The 18,028-nt window shown below is 41.3% G+C and overlaps 1 long non-coding RNA gene across 1 annotated transcript; it reads right to left on the bottom strand.

The window, feature by feature from the left end:
• Nucleotides 1-577: 577 nt before the first annotated feature.
• Nucleotides 578-15,045, bottom strand: LOC111746394. Its single transcript, XR_002783083.1, has 3 exons — nt 14,978-15,045; nt 2,322-2,392; nt 578-750 (listed from the first exon to the last, which is right to left on the bottom strand). It is a non-coding gene; the product is annotated as an uncharacterized LOC111746394 (long non-coding RNA).
• Between the last annotated feature and the right edge of the window lie 2,983 nt (nt 15,046-18,028).

An 18,028-nucleotide genomic window follows, 5' to 3' on the forward strand; every position in this document is an offset into this window, starting at 1 on the left:
CTCTTAAGAGCTTAAGAGTTACAACACCTTGAATTAAGCACAAATGGTTTAAGAATATCTTATCTGTTTGGTTACTCTTGATCAAGTCCCTGTCCACTACCATGTCCTTTAGGCCAAAAGATAAATTTCCAGTTTTTAAGTGAGTTGGAGCAATGGATGGGGTTTCCAGTTTTTAAGTGAGTTGGAGCAATGAATGGAATGACAATAACTCCCTTTGAAAAATCTATTGTTAGTTCCCTGTTGATTGTGAGATGTCTGAGGCTCATCCTTCCTCTGAAACTTCTGTGATGCTCTTTTGCAAAGACCAATGGACGCCTAAGTTTTCTCATCTTGGCAGGGCTTCCATAAGAATTAATTTAGGTAATATAAATAACGCACGGTATTGGCACACACCACACACATTGTAAATAATCAATAAACAGCAATTATCGTAATTGGATTTTAAAGGCTATATTAGTTTCCTAGGGCTGCTATAACTCAGTACCAAAAACTGGATAAAAACAATACAAATTTAATGTCTCACAGTTCTGGAGGCTAAAAGTCCATAATCAAGGTGTTGGCAGGCTCATACTTTCTCTGATGTTTCTAAAGAAGATTCCTTTCTTGTCTTTTCCAGCTTCTGATGGTTGGCAGCAATCCTTGGTTTCTTGCCTTACAGATGCATTATTCCAGTCATATGGCCATTTACTCCCTGCATGTCTTCATAGCATCCTCCCTCTGCATGTGTCTCTCTCTGTGTCCAAGTGTACCCTTTTTATAAATATATCAGGCATATTGGATTAAGGCCTAATGACCTCATTTTAATTTTGGAACCTCTATAAAGATCTTATTTCCAACAAGGTCACATTCTGAGGTACTTGGAGTTAGGACTTCAACATGTCTTTTGGGGGAGAGGGAAACAATTCAATCCATTACAGAGGTGAAGGGTAGCAAAATATGTCACCCCAAAATATGCTACTTTGGTATATTGATTATTTTGATCTGTAGGCACTTGAGGAACAGCAAATGCAAAGAGAGGCTTTCTCTGAACTCCCCTTATCTGCCTAAAGTCATATCCTCTAAAAGGAACTCAATTGTCATAAGTCCCACACCCCTTTTGGGGGTTTCATCAACCACAGAAGATTGACTCTTATCCCAGGAGAGAAGGCTAGAAGTTAACACTACACCAGACAAACTTTGTCACAAACTATTATAACTCCCATCTAATGGATCCATTCACCTCTTCAAAAACTCATTTACTTTTCTCTAAGAGGTCTACATTTTCCCTTCCCTTTCCCTATTAAGATACTATTTAAGACTGAATTCTAAGCTATTTCAGGGGCTTAAATTACTCATTTTTTCCCTGAGTCTCTCCCATAAAGTATACCAATTAATTAACTTCTGTTTGCTTTTCTCTTGTTAACCTATTATTGTAGGGGTCTCAGCTACAACTCAGAAAGGTAGAGGGGAAATTATTTTTCTTCTCCTACAGAGGCATAGTAACACATTGTGGTGAAAACAGAAAATGGTATTTTGTTTTCCTAATTACTGACACAATTTTGTTTTGTTGACCTCCCTTTTCTTGCTAGGGAGCAGGATTTCTAATTATATTTCAGTCTAGTGTTAAAATTTTTCAGTCCACTTTGGTTATTAAAAGTCAGACAAGTTACCACCTCAGGCTCTAGCTGTTCCCCCAAGTACACCTGCTTGGGGGGTGGGGAAGATGGCAGGGGTATGCTGGTGAACCAGCTCTCCATGGGGGAGGAAATCGAAAGGCCCCAATTTGTAACATTTTTCTGATTTCCACTGTGCGTGAGTGCTATTTTGAGTACTCCTACCATGGCTGAACAGTTCCTACAAGGTACTGAATGAACAATTGGCAAGATTCCTACAAATTTAAACTTAGTATCATAAGCATATATGAACTGTTTCCAGTGTGTCACTGAAAGCATGGCCTACTTTATCATGACTGCCTCCTCCCTGTCTCCTCTCCAATGCTCCAATCTGTGCTACCCCCCAAACTTCAGGCAATGGATGAGGAGGGGAGCAATGGTGACTTACTTGAGGAACCAAAAATTGCTTATAGCAATCCTGACATTCCTTTCTGGTGGTTGTTGCTGCTTCTCTACCACCAACACACCAGGGTCATTGGTCTCTTCTACATGGCAGATGTCTAAGTACTGGACATGCGTTGGTTCCTTGCAGGGTCCTAAAGGGATCTTTCTCTTCATAGTCTGTGCTTTGGGAAATTCAGCTTCAACTTGGCCCCCTTGCACCCATTTCCCCAGCCCTTCCCTTGGCAAATTCAACCTAAAGATATTTTGAAAGTAGGAGCCACTCACCCACTGGTCAACCCTTTCTGGAGATAACTGCAAAAAGGGCTTTTGCCCCATCCATCTTCTTTGGCATCCACCTAATGGAGGAAAAGCAAATGTCTTTGCAAATAAAATGGTGGGAAATTCAGGTGCATTCCCTCTCCTGATTAAGCCATGTCTGTCCGACCACTTTCTCCTTGCCCAATTAGTATTAAACACTCTTCTGGTCCAACTTTAAGACAAGATATCATCGTCGGCACCTAACTAAGAGGAGAGGAGGGAACAAATGGCTCTGACATCACCAAATGTATGGGAAAAGGAAAGGAACAAGCCCAGAGTCCTTCTCTCTCATGGAAAGAAGAGTAGGAAGAAATAGTTTCCACAATATGAATTCTGCTTTCTCCCAAAAGACATCCCCTTCCTCTCTCCCAGTCCCCTTTCAATATCGTTCACTGTTTAAAAATTGTGACACCAGTTTGGTCTTTCTCGCAGTAGAAAGGCAAGGTTTAGGAATCCCTTGGCCCAAAACCAGGCCCTTGGCCTTGGAGAATTTAGTCATTTTATTATCAAGGCTCTGTGTCCACTGTATTAGCTACACTCTTTGTGTACTTCTGGGGGTGGAAGAAGATATTAGTTATAATAGATAAGATTATGAAGCAGGGAACAATCAGTACCTTATAATGCTCTGTTACATTATTATTCTAGTATTGGAGGAAAAGAAAAAAACATTCATTTTTAATCAAAACTGACCATAATCAAATCTGTCTTCCAAGCCGGAAGAAAAGTGAGAGAAACTAATTCATGTCGCTGGGAAAATAAATCACTGCCCTGCCCCCTTTTGATTGCAGAGACTGGTGGGCGAAGAAGACAGAGACCTAGAGAAGATGTCTTAGCAGAGCAAGAGCACATTCATTTGTCTTCAGATATACAGAAAAATCCTCAGAGTTCGAGGATAGGGTGGGTTTACTTCCATTTCTGAGGGGGAGGCTACAGAAGTAAAAGAGGGAGCAAAAAAGATAATAGAAAAGCCATACTGTGGTAGCTGAGGAATTTTTTTTTTTCCATTTTCCATTTAAGATGTTGGCTCTGCTAGGATGTAAACCTCCATCTGTGCCTTCGAATGTGCATTAAAGACTGTTACACAGAAATGCCCGATGAGGGTATTTTTTTTCATGCAATACAAAGAAAAGGGGGCGAGTATGGCATTTGGTTCAGCAAGGGGTAGAGAGAAGGGAACTTGCATGGGAGATGAGAGGCTAGAAATATGGAATGAGTTCTCCCAGAAGCAGGAAATAGGAGCCAGCCCTGAACTGACACTAATCCCTGGGAAGATGTCTTGGAGAAGACAGAGAACAGAGGGTCTGTGCTGACATCTGGGTTTTATTATTAATACTGTTGTTATTGTTGCTCTCCATTAACGGAGCCAAACAGACACACACGACACAATTCCCAATAACATCAAAGGCACAGAGGCTCCTACAGCTGGGCCAGGGACTTGAGAGAGGTGTCATTACCCACGCCTACCTGCCCCTAGGAAGCACTGTCTTTTATTCATAGTCAGGGACACACGGTGGAAAGCTTGTAAAACGCCACCATTTCCAGGGGCTGACAGGTGAGGAGCCAGGATCGCCCCGTGCCAGTTGCTGCAAATGGCTACTATCGTTCTTCAATCTTTAGCTAATGGAAGGTGAACAGCGGGTGCCCTCGAGGTGGCCCTTCCTTTTCCAGAAACTAAAATCTGCCACAGAGCACTGCACCTCCACAGAGCTGAGTAACTCTAAGCCCATCTGCTACTACTGTGAGGCACGCAGTCCCCGTGTCCCGCTGACCCGCTTGGCAGCAACTTTTCCTGCCCCATGAAAACAGCACTTCTGTCCTTCTTTCTTCTCTGTGCAGGGAGAAAACTCAGCAGCTAGTACTTTGGTCCATTACAGTTGTAAAATGTACTTCTCTAAAGAGGCAGCATTAGAAATTCTTTTCTAATAAACTTTTTTTACTAGGAGTTTCACATCTTGTCATCTGAGAAGCCTCCTACGTGGCAGCTTCAGGATAGCTGCCACAGCTCTGTAACATCAGCAGCAAAGCCTTCAGCAGACTGTATTTCAATTTGTGAAATTCAAATCCGCAAATATGAACAAGGTTGCTGGTGGCCAATGTGCCTTCCACACTGTCATAAAATGAAGCAGGAACATGAGAGTTTCGTGGTGCATATGTATAAGCCACTGAAAGTCAAATACCTCACAGACTTTTTTCCAGAGACTCAAGCGGTTTTTAATTTGTTCTTTTTTCCCGACTTTTAAAATTTTCATTTCTCTAGTTACTTATTTTCTTCAAGGTGGAATAAAAGCTTGTAACATTTGAATTCCACAAAGGAGGCCTAATGAATGACATACAACTATTTTAAGCTTCCCAAAGCAACTGCGTTAAAATATAACATAGCAGTATCCAGATACAATTACTTATCAAGAGTGCTTTGGTGTAGATTTACTCTACGCACCTTTGACTAACTTTCTACTCAGAAAAGTCCCCACTGTTTGCCCAAAGGTGTGGTACTGGGTATTTTCAATAAAGGGGTCTTTTATTATTGGGGTCGATCATTGCACAAACTTGAATAAGTAACAAAGTTTTTGTATATCTCAGCTATCTCTTTCACAAAATTAGGTGGTTGTGAGATCTGCTGTCTAGCTAACTCCAAGATGAATCACTATGGTATACAAACAAGAATAATTTAACACACCACACCTCTAACATCAATCCTAGATATAACTGGTTCATTACGAAGCCAAAACAATTAAAAAATGGAAGATGGAAGGGAAAGAAATGGAACAAAGAAGAGGCAAAGGAAGGAAAGGAAATAAGATTAGACATTAGGGAACCTCCAGGCTCCCGTCGTATTTTCCATTCACATCTCTCTCTGGTTAGAAAATTTGCTTTAAAAATAGAAACCCCAAATTTTTTTGGGGGGGTATACCATAGGCTGAGGATATGTGGACAGTCTTTACACTTGTTAGTAACTGGTTTGTTTGACCACTTTTGTAAACCCAGTATCTTTCATATAAAGGTATATAATAGAGGCCCCAATAAATATTTGTAGAATAAGTGAGGTATTTAATGTGGTAACCACTGGATAAAAAGTCGATAAGGAAATGGATAGATCAGGTGGTGAATATTTGAATTCAAGAATCAATATCTGTGTCATTAGAGTGGAACAGCCACATCTGATGTGTCTCCCAAAGTGATGCAATGTGAAGTGCACAACAGCTTCTTGCAAAACTTGAACTGCATCAAGCCTTTAGAGCCAACTTCCGGTTGAAAAAGAAAATGAAAACTGGAGAAACAAGTTAAACACTACTTCAAGGAAACAGGCAAATCCAGAATGTTGGACATTCTACAGGCAAACTCACTAGTATCTTCAAGAAGTCAATGACAAGAAGAGAGAAAGAGACAGAGAGAGACAGAGACAGAGACAGAGACAGAGACAGAGAGAGATATTACTGCTACTCGGGACCTTGACTGGATCCCAATGTTAACAAATAAATTATACAAAGACAGTTGGGCAGATTGGAATGTGTGTTGTGTGTTAAACGACTCCAAGGATTTATTGTTTAGTCATAGATAATAGTGATATTATGGTTATGTAAGAAAACCTCCTTGTATTTAGAGATGCATATCGGAATAGAATAATATAATATTTCAGCTTTGCTTCAAATACTTAACACACACATAAAAGGAAGGAAATCAGATGACCCTTGTGTGGCAAAATCGTTATCATTGCTGAATCTCAGTGATAAGCGTAAAGATAATATGTGCATGGGGATACATTTTGTTGCTCTCTATGCTTTACGTTTGAATATCTTATAATATAATTCTTTTCAAAAGAAAATACCTTGGGGAAAATTCTTAGCAGGAATTGCAAAAGAGAGCTTTTAGGTGCTAGAAATGCTATCTGATCCGGGTGGTGGTTACACAGATGTGCACATATGCAAAACTCATCGAACTATATACTTAAGATTTGTGTGCTCTGTATTGCATTTAAGTTGTACTGCATTAAAATAAACGAGCTAGTCTCCAATTTTAGTAAGCAAAATTAAATTAAATGACCACCTGCATGAGTAATTAAATGTAACACATATCTGCTGCCCTGGTCCCATCAGTCACCTCCACTTAAGAGATTCCTGAGAATTTCTGGATCCATTCTTTAACTTTTTTTCCCACATGCTGAAAATCAATGACATTCAGTCACTGGGAACGCTATCTCCATGTTTCAGAAGATGGGAAAGCTACCACCCAGTTTCTGGGGTGGCAGGGCTTGAAAAAGAGACAATTATAAGCATTGGCCTTAAGTCATCAGCATCTCAGAGCCCTGGAAAGAAGTGGAGAAAGAACTGATGTTGGGCAAAGGGATAGCAGGAGAGAAGCCCGGGGTAGGCGTCAGAAGAAAGGACAGTGACTTCATGGGGGTGGACCCCCCGCCCCAGGCCTGTGGCTCAAAAAATGTGTATAAACACAAGACAATCCCACCCTCACCAGAAGATCCCGGAATCAGCCTTGGAAGAACAACTGTTGATGCTGCTCCCATCTGCAAGAAAAGAAAGTGAACAGCTATCAAAGGCCCTTTTCCATGTAGACCATAGAATAAAAAGAATGGTAGACGGGTGAAGCACTAACACCTTAGTGTAATTAGTTTACTGTAATGACTGACTCTGACCCCTTCCGTTTGCAGAGAAGAGAATATTGAAGAGAAGGGAAGACAATGCCTAAAAGGAAGGGAAGAGAACTGCGGCGGCAGGCAGCCCTGATGGTGATCTCTGCAGAGCCTTTGGGGTTATTCTTCCCTTATCCTTAACATTTGAACACATTTTCACAGCTGAATAGCATTATGGTCCAGTCCTGCAGGATCTAAGACGTCTGACGGCCATCCCCTTCAGTTCACACTGGCAATGCCTCTGCTGATTTGGTCCACGGTTCAGAGCATACTACTCTCCACCACACCCTCGCTGCACTCTGCAATACAGAGACAGAGAATTTTCCAAATCTTTAAATTCTGGTTCCTTTTTGCTTCATAGTTCCTTCTACGATTCATTTCTCTCTTCTTGCATTTTACTATAAGCAGTCAGGAGGAACCAACACCTTGCTTAGAAATCTCCTCAGTTAAATAGTCAATTTCATCACTTGCGACGTCTACCTTCCACAAAACACTAGAATATGAACACGATTCAGTCAGGTTCTTTGCCACTTTACAATAAGGATTGCCTTTTCTCCATTGTCCCATAACATGTTCCTCAGTTCTGTCTGAGACTTCATCAAAATGACCTTTACCATCCATATTTCTACCAACACTCTATTCACGATTATTTAGGTATTTTCTAAGATGGAAGCTTTCTCTACAGCTCTCCTCTTTTCTTTCTGAGTTCTCACCAGAATTCCTTTAACAGCCCCTTCAATGGTAATCTTGACTTTTCTGGCATGCACCACAAAATTCTTTCATTTTCTACCCAGTACCCAATTCCAAAGCCACTCCCATATTTTATGGTAATTGTTACAGCCCCCCACCCCCCTTCATGGTGCCAATTTCCCTATTAGCCTGCTGAGGCTGCCAGAACAAAATACCATAGATGGTGTGGCTTAAATAACAGATATTTATTTTTTAATAGTTCTGGAGGCTGGAAAGTTCAAGATCAAGGTACTGACAGATCAAGGTACTGACCCTCTTCCAGGCTTACAGAGGAGGAAGCCTTCTTGCTGTGTGCTCCTCACATGAGAGAGGAAAGCTTCGGTGTCTCCTCCTCTTCTTATAAGGGCACTGATCCCATCATGGGGCTCTACCTTCATGACCTCACTTAACCCTGGTTACTTCTCAAAGGCCCTACCTCCTAATATCATCATATTGGGGGTAGGAATTCAATATGTGAATTTAGGAGGACACAAGCATTTGGTCCATAACATTACCACAGCATAATTTAGTTTATTCTGATGGAAACAAACTCTACAATAAGAAAAGACAACATTCAGATGAAGCCAACACTATGGATACCAAAGTGGGAAAACGAACAGGGTTCTTGACATCACTGAACCACGAGATCAACCCTCACTTGAAGGACATTCTAATGGTAGACTTGCTAGTTATATAGGAAACAAACTTCCTTATAATTTAGGCTTATTTGAATCAAAACTACTTAACTGGTACATAGATGATGTTCTGTATTATGTGACCTCCCCCTGTCGCCGTCCCCCCCCTCCCACAGTAGTCATATCTGAATGGAATAAGAGAGGGCACCAGGCCTTTGAGCAAATAATATGCAGGCTGGGCTGTGGTCCATGAAGTAGCCGGATACAAAAGCTCTGTCCAATAAGAACATCATATCCGGGCAAGTGACTGACCAAAATCAATCCACCTGGCTTCAAGTCCTTCAGTAAGGCTACTGGTAGCAGCAAGAGTAGTTGAACTAGAAGAGGAAAGCTGTGCGTGGGGGTGGGAGCAGTATGTCCCTCTCCCACCAACACTGTAGCATGACCCCAAACCATTTAAAAATTCCCCAGCATTTCAGGGAAAAATTATGAGTTAGAAAAATGTGATAGAATGTGAAGTAGATGTGATAGCACCTGAAATCAATTACATAAATTGTGGGATACAGTCACGGTTTACGTTTTCTATCACAGAATTAGAAGTCACACTTCTTCTCCATTATGAGAGAAATCAGAAACAAAGAAAAATTATGAGTCCTCTCTGATATCCCTACTCCATCATATTGTGCAGCCCCTGCCATCACCAATTTGATTACACCATGCCCTGTAGGAGGAAGGCGCTTGTAATGATGCAGAAACAGCAGAGAAAGTAACTGAGGCCCGGGTCTGCCATCAAGAGGGTTACAAGACAAGTGGCTAAAGATGAGCAATATTCTCACTCACCGGTCAGTTCCCAAATGCAAATCAATCAGGGAAGCCCAGCTATACGCCTGTTCCTGTTTTTCTGTGATGCTGGCTCTGGGTAGAGATCTCCGACTTCCTTATTTCCACATGTCCTTCCAATAAACCTCTTAATTATGGTACCTCTCTTCTTCGAAAACTTAACACTATTTTCAATAAATATCCAATTTTTCCAAATAGCTCTCTCAAAAAGGGAGTCTTTCTTCCCTCTGACACATTTTTACTCTTATTTTTTAAGTGTAAAAAAATGAATCTTTTCTCCCAGAGCAACATTTGTTTGAACAATCCTGAGCCTAGTCGGAGATCGTAGTTGTTGCATTTCTTGTTTCCACCAGATGGTGCTGTCGCTGGTTCACGCGCCCCGGTGTCCCCGCAAAACTTAATCCCATTACTGAATAAACACCAGCAACTGCTTTACAGAGAGAGAGAACTGCTTCTCCCCCTTCCTGAGACATTACCACTGCCTTAACAACTACCATCTCCGTAACTGAACTGCTGGACATTTACCACTCTCTCAGAAGGTTTGTTATTGAGCTAAGCCCTCTCCCTGATGAAATAGTGTTTGTTCTCTTAGAATCTATTAGTGGAGGGTGGCCATTTAGCAAATGATCACACAAACACGTAATTATCAACTGATTTGTGCTGAGGATTTAGTTGGTTTAGAGTGGAGAAAAAAATCAAGTGATCCCCTTGAAAAGTCCCTGGTTTCAGTGATCAACTACACGATGGCCCCAAATTTATATCTCTAATCACCTTCACTTCCAAGTTGCATATATATATATCCCTATTTGATCTTCCCACTTCATTGTTTAAAAAGGCGCCTTCCAATACATGTGCAGCACTGAATTTGTGATCTCTGGTCTGATCAGCTGCTGAGTATCCATGAGAGGCACAAGCCATATATTCAGTTGTGAAACGCAGAAAACTGAAGAGTCCTTGAATCCTCCTTCATCCTTAGCTGCATAGACAGTCTAGCACCAAATCCTGTTGATTTCATCTACCAAATCTGACAGTATTTCTCTAGATCAGTGATTCTCCAAGTGCAGTCTACAAACTACCAATGTTGGCACCTTCGGGGAACTTGTCAGAAATGCAGATTCCCAGGCCGGTAGCTTCAGACCTATTAAATAAATCAAAGGGTCCCAGAAATCTGCATTTTAACGAGCCCTCCAGGGGACTGGAAATCCACAACAGTTTTGAGAACCACTGCCCTACACCCACAGCCCCTCTGCTGTTGATGTGAATTGAACCCATCATTTCTTATCTGGGCAACTGTAGTGGCTTTGCAATTATTCCTTCCCACATCCAAGTAAAGCCTCCTTCTAGGGTGACTGTCAACCCTGGCAGATATTATAAGCTACCGAGATCCACTTTAAACCAACTAAATCCGAATCTCTGGGGTTGGGGCCCCGGGCTTTTGTATTGTTCAAAGGCTGTACTTTGAAGGCCAAGACTGAGAACTCTACATTAATCCATCCTAACTGGCAGCCAGATTGATTTTTTAGAAATGCAAATCTGGTCTTAAAATTACCCCCACATAAACCTGGCCAGAATCAAGCCCACATTCCTAACATCTACAAGGCAGGCAAGTGATCGCCCCTGCACTAAAAGCCACACACCACACTGGTCTTCTGGCTGATGCAGGACCCGGCAAATTCCCCCGATTGTGGGGGAAACTCAAACTCTGCACTGAGAGAGCACAGGGTTCTCTCTTGGTAGAGTATAAGAAAAAAATTCAAATCCACGCCAAAACTGGAGTCAAAAAGAGAAGAGGAAATGCAAAAACAAGAGGAAGAAAAGACAAAAAAGCCTAGACAAGGGGAAAGACCCTCAGTGCTGGGAGTCCAGTTTATATACCATTCTTTAGTTTCTGTGAGTTCGTTCAGAGTTTGTGTGCCCATTTTCCTTTGATATGGACATACAATGAGGAAGGATAAGATTATGTGGTGTTAAAAGGTAAGAATATGGAGTATTAAAGGCCTGCTGGCAATTCCCAGTCTGTGATCCACAGGTTCCCCATGGTTTTAGCCTTAGGGAATGAATGATTTTAATTTGTGCAGGGCGCCACTTAAAGATTCTGTTTTTCCTGTTTTCCCTTCAGGGTGTGGGGAAATGGGTTGTTAGCAATTCCAGCAGAAATCTTCCTTTGTTCTGTGGGTTTCCTTGTGGTCTGGCTGCAGGCTGATCAGTAAATAGCAGTCTCTGAATTCTTCTTGATTTAACACTTTAGTTCTCTTGTCCCCTCCCTATCCGGGCAGGCTCCTTGCTTTCTCTTCTTTGAGAGTTTTGCACTTGCTGCTTGCTCTCTTGGCCTAAATTGCTGTCTTACCCCTTTTGCCTGCTAATCCTTATTCATTCTGTAGATCTCAGTTCCATCTTCCCTTCCACAGGAAAGTCTTCTCCAACCTCCTTTGTCACCGGTAGAGTGGGCTGGGGAGAATCCTGATATCCCACTTTGCCTAGGAAGTTCTTATATATGGACTTAGGGCTTATGAATTTCTTTATTTACAATTTTAGATTTACTTGTGATCATTTAATTCTTGTCCATCTTCCTCACTGGATTATAAACTCCTACAGTTTGACACAAAGGTCATATTAACAAATATTTCTTGAACAACTTTTTGACGTGGGCACTAATTAGCATTCCCATTTATATATGGGAAAACTAAGTCTAGAGAGCTTAAGCATCTTGCCCAGGTCACACAGCTAGCAAACAGTATGGCTGGAATTCGAACCTAGGTCAGGGATTTTTCAACATCATAGCCACCAAACTGTGCTGGAGGAGTAATTTCTACTGAGTGCCTGAGTTTCCACAGTAGACCAAGATTAAGTTTTGCTTGGTTCTTATTAGAACCGAGCTCAGCTTGAAGATTATACATTTATTTCCTTGACATTGAAATTGCAATCTGCTCTAAGGAAATGAAGTTTCTAGCTCTCTCAGTATAAAGGGCAAATGTGTGGGAGAAGCCAAAGATCAAACGGTCAAGTATACTTGTTACAGAATTTTTCATGAGCTGAATTCAAATGCTATCAGTGGAGCAGCTCTCTCTTGAATTTGAAAGAGTGAGAACAAAGGGTGAGGGGAAAGGCAGCTGCTGGTTTGTAATCAGGAGCCAAATGGAACGGTCCAGGCCTGGGAACATGAAGTAGATAGATACAGCCTAGGACTAAGACATAATGTCACAAGAGAAGCTAAGAAGCTGCTTCTCCTTCAGCTCAAACACAGGAGAAACACATCTTTCTCCAAAGTTTATCAGAGGATCCCCTCTACTTACACCAGCTGCCCTTCCTCTTTCTGCCATAAGACTGAGTTAAAACTCCAGGAGGTCATTTTGCCTCTTGGATTCTCAGTTTTCTCCTATGAAAAATGAGGAAGTTCAACTTAGAAGACCTTGAAAGATGCTCTCAGCTCTAAAATTCTATGGTTCTATGACCCACAGCCAATGCTGTTAGGATTGACTCCAAAAAGATAGGAATACACATGGATATCTGTAACAATCCCCTTTTCAAAATCAGAAAAAGGATGGCCTATTTATGCTATTCCTCAACCCCCACTACATCTGATTCATGAAAAAAAAAGTGCTTTAGGTCACGTCCAGCCTGCTTTGAAGTCTAAATTGAAACATTAAGTTCAAAGCAAAATAAATCCAAAGCAGAGTGAATGCCACTAATCTAACAATTCCCAAAAGTGATGTAAACTAAAATATTATTACAGAAACACAAACATTTAACAGGGAAAAAAATTGGTAACAATTTTTAAAAAATAATTTCATTTGCTTGCATTAGAATGAATCGTGTACAATTTCAGAAAATCAGAATAAATCCAGATTGCAGTTACCATTCATGAAACACAGTGTATTTAATCTATATTTTACAGTCGTATCAAAACATTTTTATAAGGTTTATATCAACACTAGAAATGAGTAGCTATGAGGCAGGACCAGCTAGAAAACTGAGATGAATTCAGCTCTGAGGTGCCTTGGCTCATGCTGTTTACTTTGTCTAGAATGGTCATTCCCCAAACTTTACCTAAAGAACTTCTGCCATTTCTTTCACCCTGTCACCAACCTGAGAAGCAGTTCTAAAAGATGGCTCCCAGATTCTTTGACCTTCCTCCTTTCAAAACATAGTCTATGTTCCCTCCCCTTAAATTTGGGCTCTATAACTTCTCAACGAATAGAATATGATAGAAGTGATATTGTGCCAGTTTTCAGATTCAGGCTTTAAGAAACTGGCAGTATTTACTTTCTGACTTGGAAACCAGCCACCATGCTGTGAGGAAGCCAAACAGCGACATGTAAAGGCCATGTGTAGGTGATCCAGCTGACAGTCACAGCTGAGGTCTCAGTTTACAGCCAGCATCAACTGCCAGACACAGGAGTGATCAAGCTCTCAGACGATTCTGGTCCCCAGTTTTTGAGCTGCCCCAGCTGACACCACATGGTGTAGAAATAAGCTATTCCCATCCAACCCTTTCTAAATTCCAGCTTCATGAGCAGATTAAGTTGATTGTTATTCTCAGTCCCTAAATTCGGAGTGGTTTGTTATGTAGCAATAGGTAACAAGGACAGAAGCCTTCCTTAAATCCTCTCACCCCTGCCACAACCACCATTGCCATCAGTATGATAGTCATGAGGGCAGTTCACAATTATTTCCATTCTCTCCTCCTTCTGGGTACAAGACAGAAATGCAGTTCCCACCTACTTTGAATGTAGGCATGCTCACATGATAGATTATGGCCTATGGCATGTGACTGAAAATTATATGTGCCAATTCTGGGCAGAAGCTTTAAAAATCTGTGCAATCTACCAAGCTCCCTTCCCCTGTCACTGTGTTGGAAGCCCACACAGAAATGAATCTCCCATCAGCTAGATTCCCTGATGGGACTAGGACAAGCAGGGCTGCATTGTCAACCCATGCTGGACATACAGCCTGAAAAAAAAAAAAAATTATTTGTTGAGTTAAGCCACTGAGATTTTTTTCAAATAATTTATTACCAGCATATGACCAGGTTTTTCAATGGTAGCACTACTGATACTTCAGGTTAGATAATTCTTTGTTGGGCATACTATCCTTTGCATTGTAGGATATTCAGCAGCTTCCTGGCCTCTATCCACTAGATGCCAATAGCACCACCGCCTCCAGTTGAGTCAACCAAAAATGTCTCCCAATATTGCCAAATGTCCCTTAGATGGGGCCCCACTTTAGAATCATTTACCTAGATGACTCCAACTAATACAACCATCACCGGGCAGAATGAAGTGCTTCCTCTTCACACTTTGAAAGCCCTTCATAGACATTTTTCTATAGTACTTCTATTATCTACAACATTGAATTACAGTCAGTTCCTTGGACTCTGTCACCCTGAAGACTGTGACGGCAGGTGGAAAAGTAGAACAAGAGCAATGATCTACCTAGAGCTTGAGTTTTCTGTTAGCAGTGTGCCAAGTGAGGTGGCTGGAACTCACAGTCTCCCCCAGCAAGGTGACCCAGTTCAGGGCCACCACAAATGGTTGTGCGGTGCACAGATGGCACGACAGTACCCAACCACAGGGATAAGTGGTGACTGAGATTCGTCCCACTCTGCTCACTATGCTGCCTCCATGCAGAGGGAGGGAGTTCTTCTCAGTTATCTGTCTGAAGAAGAGCCTTTATAAAAACTTCACTCCAAGGCCAGCAGCTGCTCTGATCCAGGTTGTGGGGGAATCTGGGATACATCCACACAGAACAGGATGAGAAAATCAAAGCTGTCCTACCTGATGTTCACACAGGGATTCACTTTGTCCTGAATCTTGGAAAGACTTGGAAGGCTATTTCAAGACACTGGACAAAAGTAAGTAAAAGAGACTCAAGTTAAGACTGTCCAGTTTGAAAATAAACACAGTGAAAAGTTAAGTCTCCTTCCTACTCCTGATCCCTAACATTCCCTCCCAGGGCCAGGCATTGTCATTAGTTTCCTCTGTGGCCTTCCAGAGGAACACCAGGATAGATATATACTGTATACACTGTACGTATATCTATCTACATATGCAGTGATATGCATATATAGGACTCCCTCTCTTTCTTCGATGCTACCTTTTACAAGAATAGAAAACTCCTTGTCTTTGTTCCTGTTGGTGCTGGTCGGTTAATAACTTTTTGTTTTGTACTATTGGAATTGACCTGAGGAGAATAAACATAAATCGAGGACTACTGTTTGAGGATCTGAGGCTTCTGGAATTTTCTCAGTTCCTTTTCATTTCCTCATCCTACCTTTTTCACTTTTAAAAATCAACATAATCCATTTGATTTCAGAGTTGACCCTTTCTGCACGGTGAGGGGTTGTAATCGCGTGCTTATTTAGACATTATTTATAATCTGTTTATCTGCCTTTTTTAAAGTACAGGTCAAAGTTTGGTAACCTAAGCACATACTCAAACTGATCCTCTAACCACTCCCCTTTCTTTGCAAGCTGCTTTCTCTGGTTTCTTTCTCCTGAATTCATTCCTGTCCTCGAATCTACGACTTTGTCCCCAGTTCCCTGAGTATCTGCCTGGTCTCTGCTATCCAGGACTCTGACTTGGAAACCTCAGACTTGCATTTCTTTATGTCTCTGGGCTCAAGTCCGGCTGGCCTCAGAATCACCCCGTCTCCATGCCAGTTCCACTGACTCCACTTGGTCCTTTGACTGGAGGATGGGGCCCAGAAATCTCCACTCCTAAATGGCACCCCAGCTGATTCTGATGCATGTCCAGGATTGAGAAACCCTGCTTTAGATTCTGGGCACACAGCCCTTGTCCTTTTTCCTGGAGCTCCTTCTGGGTCATGATTCCATTTCTCTTCCTCTGCCCTCAGAGGTGTAGAAATGAAAGTATTTGTAAAATTTCTACTATGGTGCCTTGGTGCCTCAAATATATCATTTCCTTTCATTTTTATGACACTCTTATGAAGTATATATCTTCATTTTTATTGTAAGAATGAAAAAAACAAGATTCAGAGAGTCTACGTAATTTTCTCAAAGGCACACGATAGGAAACAGCAAAGCAGGCCTTCAGATTCAGATCTGTCAGCATCTATGTCTTATAACTTAAAAAGTGTGGTCCTTGGACCAGCAGAAAAAATATGACCTGATATCTTGTTAGAAATGTAAACACTCAGGTGCCATACCGGATTTACTAAATCAGTTTCTTTGGGGATAGGGCCCAGAAATCTGTATTTTATCAAGCCTCTTGCCCCCCCCACCAGGTGATTCCGATGTACCCTAAAGTTTAAGAACCACTGAGCTAGAGTACCATATATTTCCCCACTGTATTGTCTTGTCTCTTTTTCCTTATTCCTTTGCTTAGAAGAATTGCCTTATTTCTTTCCCAGTAACCTCACTATCAGCCCACTGTGCGGCCTCACTTATATCTTTCTCAACCAGCTGTTTTATTACACACACCCTTCTCATTTCCTTTACAACATTCATGGTGTCTGGCTGAGAAGCACGGAGACCAAAACCTGGCTTCACGTTTGCCTTATCTCGCCTCAGTCTCTTAATATCTTTTCTCGCACATTTTAAGGCATTGAAGACGCTGACTTCCAATCCCCCTTTCTAAATCTGGGAGTGCACATGTACATAGACACACACACGCACACATACACACACATACACACAGATAAGATTGATCACACCAACCAGCTGCTTGATCAATTTATGAATACCACAGCTGGCAAATCCCTGTCTGTGGTCTACTTCAAGCTTGGATTCCCAGGCAAAGAAATGCAAACATCCAGTGGACTTGGAAAGTTTCATTTAGCCTTGAACTGTATTTCTTCAAAGCGAAGCAAGGGTGGGCAGATTTTTGAACATGGATCTGCTGATAACATGGCACCTCCTCAAAACTAGAATCTCATTCAGGGTTGGATGATGTCCAAGTCAAACCAGAAACGTTGCCATGTTACTCTGCCCTTAGTCAGAGGTTTCAGGGTGGCAAACACCTCTTGCTGACTTTGTCTCTTTCTATATGTACTTGAAGTCCAGATTGATCAGCAGAAGTCTGTGTGCTCTGCACTGCAGTCTGACCCTAACTGCGAAAGAATTTTTTATGTTATTTGGACTACACTTGAAAAACGAATGTATTCCAATATCTTTAGCCTTATAAATAATGCATAATGATTGGTGAAGGATTAGCATGTTGGAGTTCAAATATGTAAAGTTTCCTTGGATGGCTGAGGCATCACTGTTAAATAGAACAAAGGGCAACCAAAGGTTGACAAGGAATACTTAGTTTAGGGGTCCTTAGATATTTATTTTTCTTCAGCTATATTACATTAAGCTTCTCAGATTGTTTCTTCGATGCTACCTTTTACGAGAATATTCCATTAATAAATATATGTTATATCCTTGGCTGTTTGTAATAGTCAGTTCTTGCTCACTGGAATTATAACCTAACTGGAATTATAACCTAACTGGAATTATAGTTGGTATATTGAGATGCATTGGATTAATTTACATATTTCGTTCTTCTTTCTAAATGGATGCTCACTGGATTAGCACTCCTAGTCATGTCTACCCTTGGGTCAGCTTAATTACTAAAAGAATTTTCTTCTAACAGTTTCACCATATAGTTACCTTACAAGAAGTATCAGTGCAGATCAATTTCAAATTCTGCTCAAATTTCAAATAAATTCTTGATATATTTTGCTTAGTAGTTTATTTGCTTTCTCATCTCCACTGTTTTTCCTGAGTAACAGCACAGAACTCTAAAAATAAAACCCATTAACGGGAGTGACTCAAAAGTCTGGTTATTTTTATTAGTATACTATTTTGGGGGTGAACACTTCAC

This window comes from Pteropus vampyrus, unplaced genomic scaffold, assembly GCF_000151845.1.
Source record: "Pteropus vampyrus isolate Shadow unplaced genomic scaffold, Pvam_2.0 Scaffold186, whole genome shotgun sequence".
Lineage (NCBI taxonomy): Eukaryota > Metazoa > Chordata > Mammalia > Chiroptera > Pteropodidae > Pteropus > Pteropus vampyrus.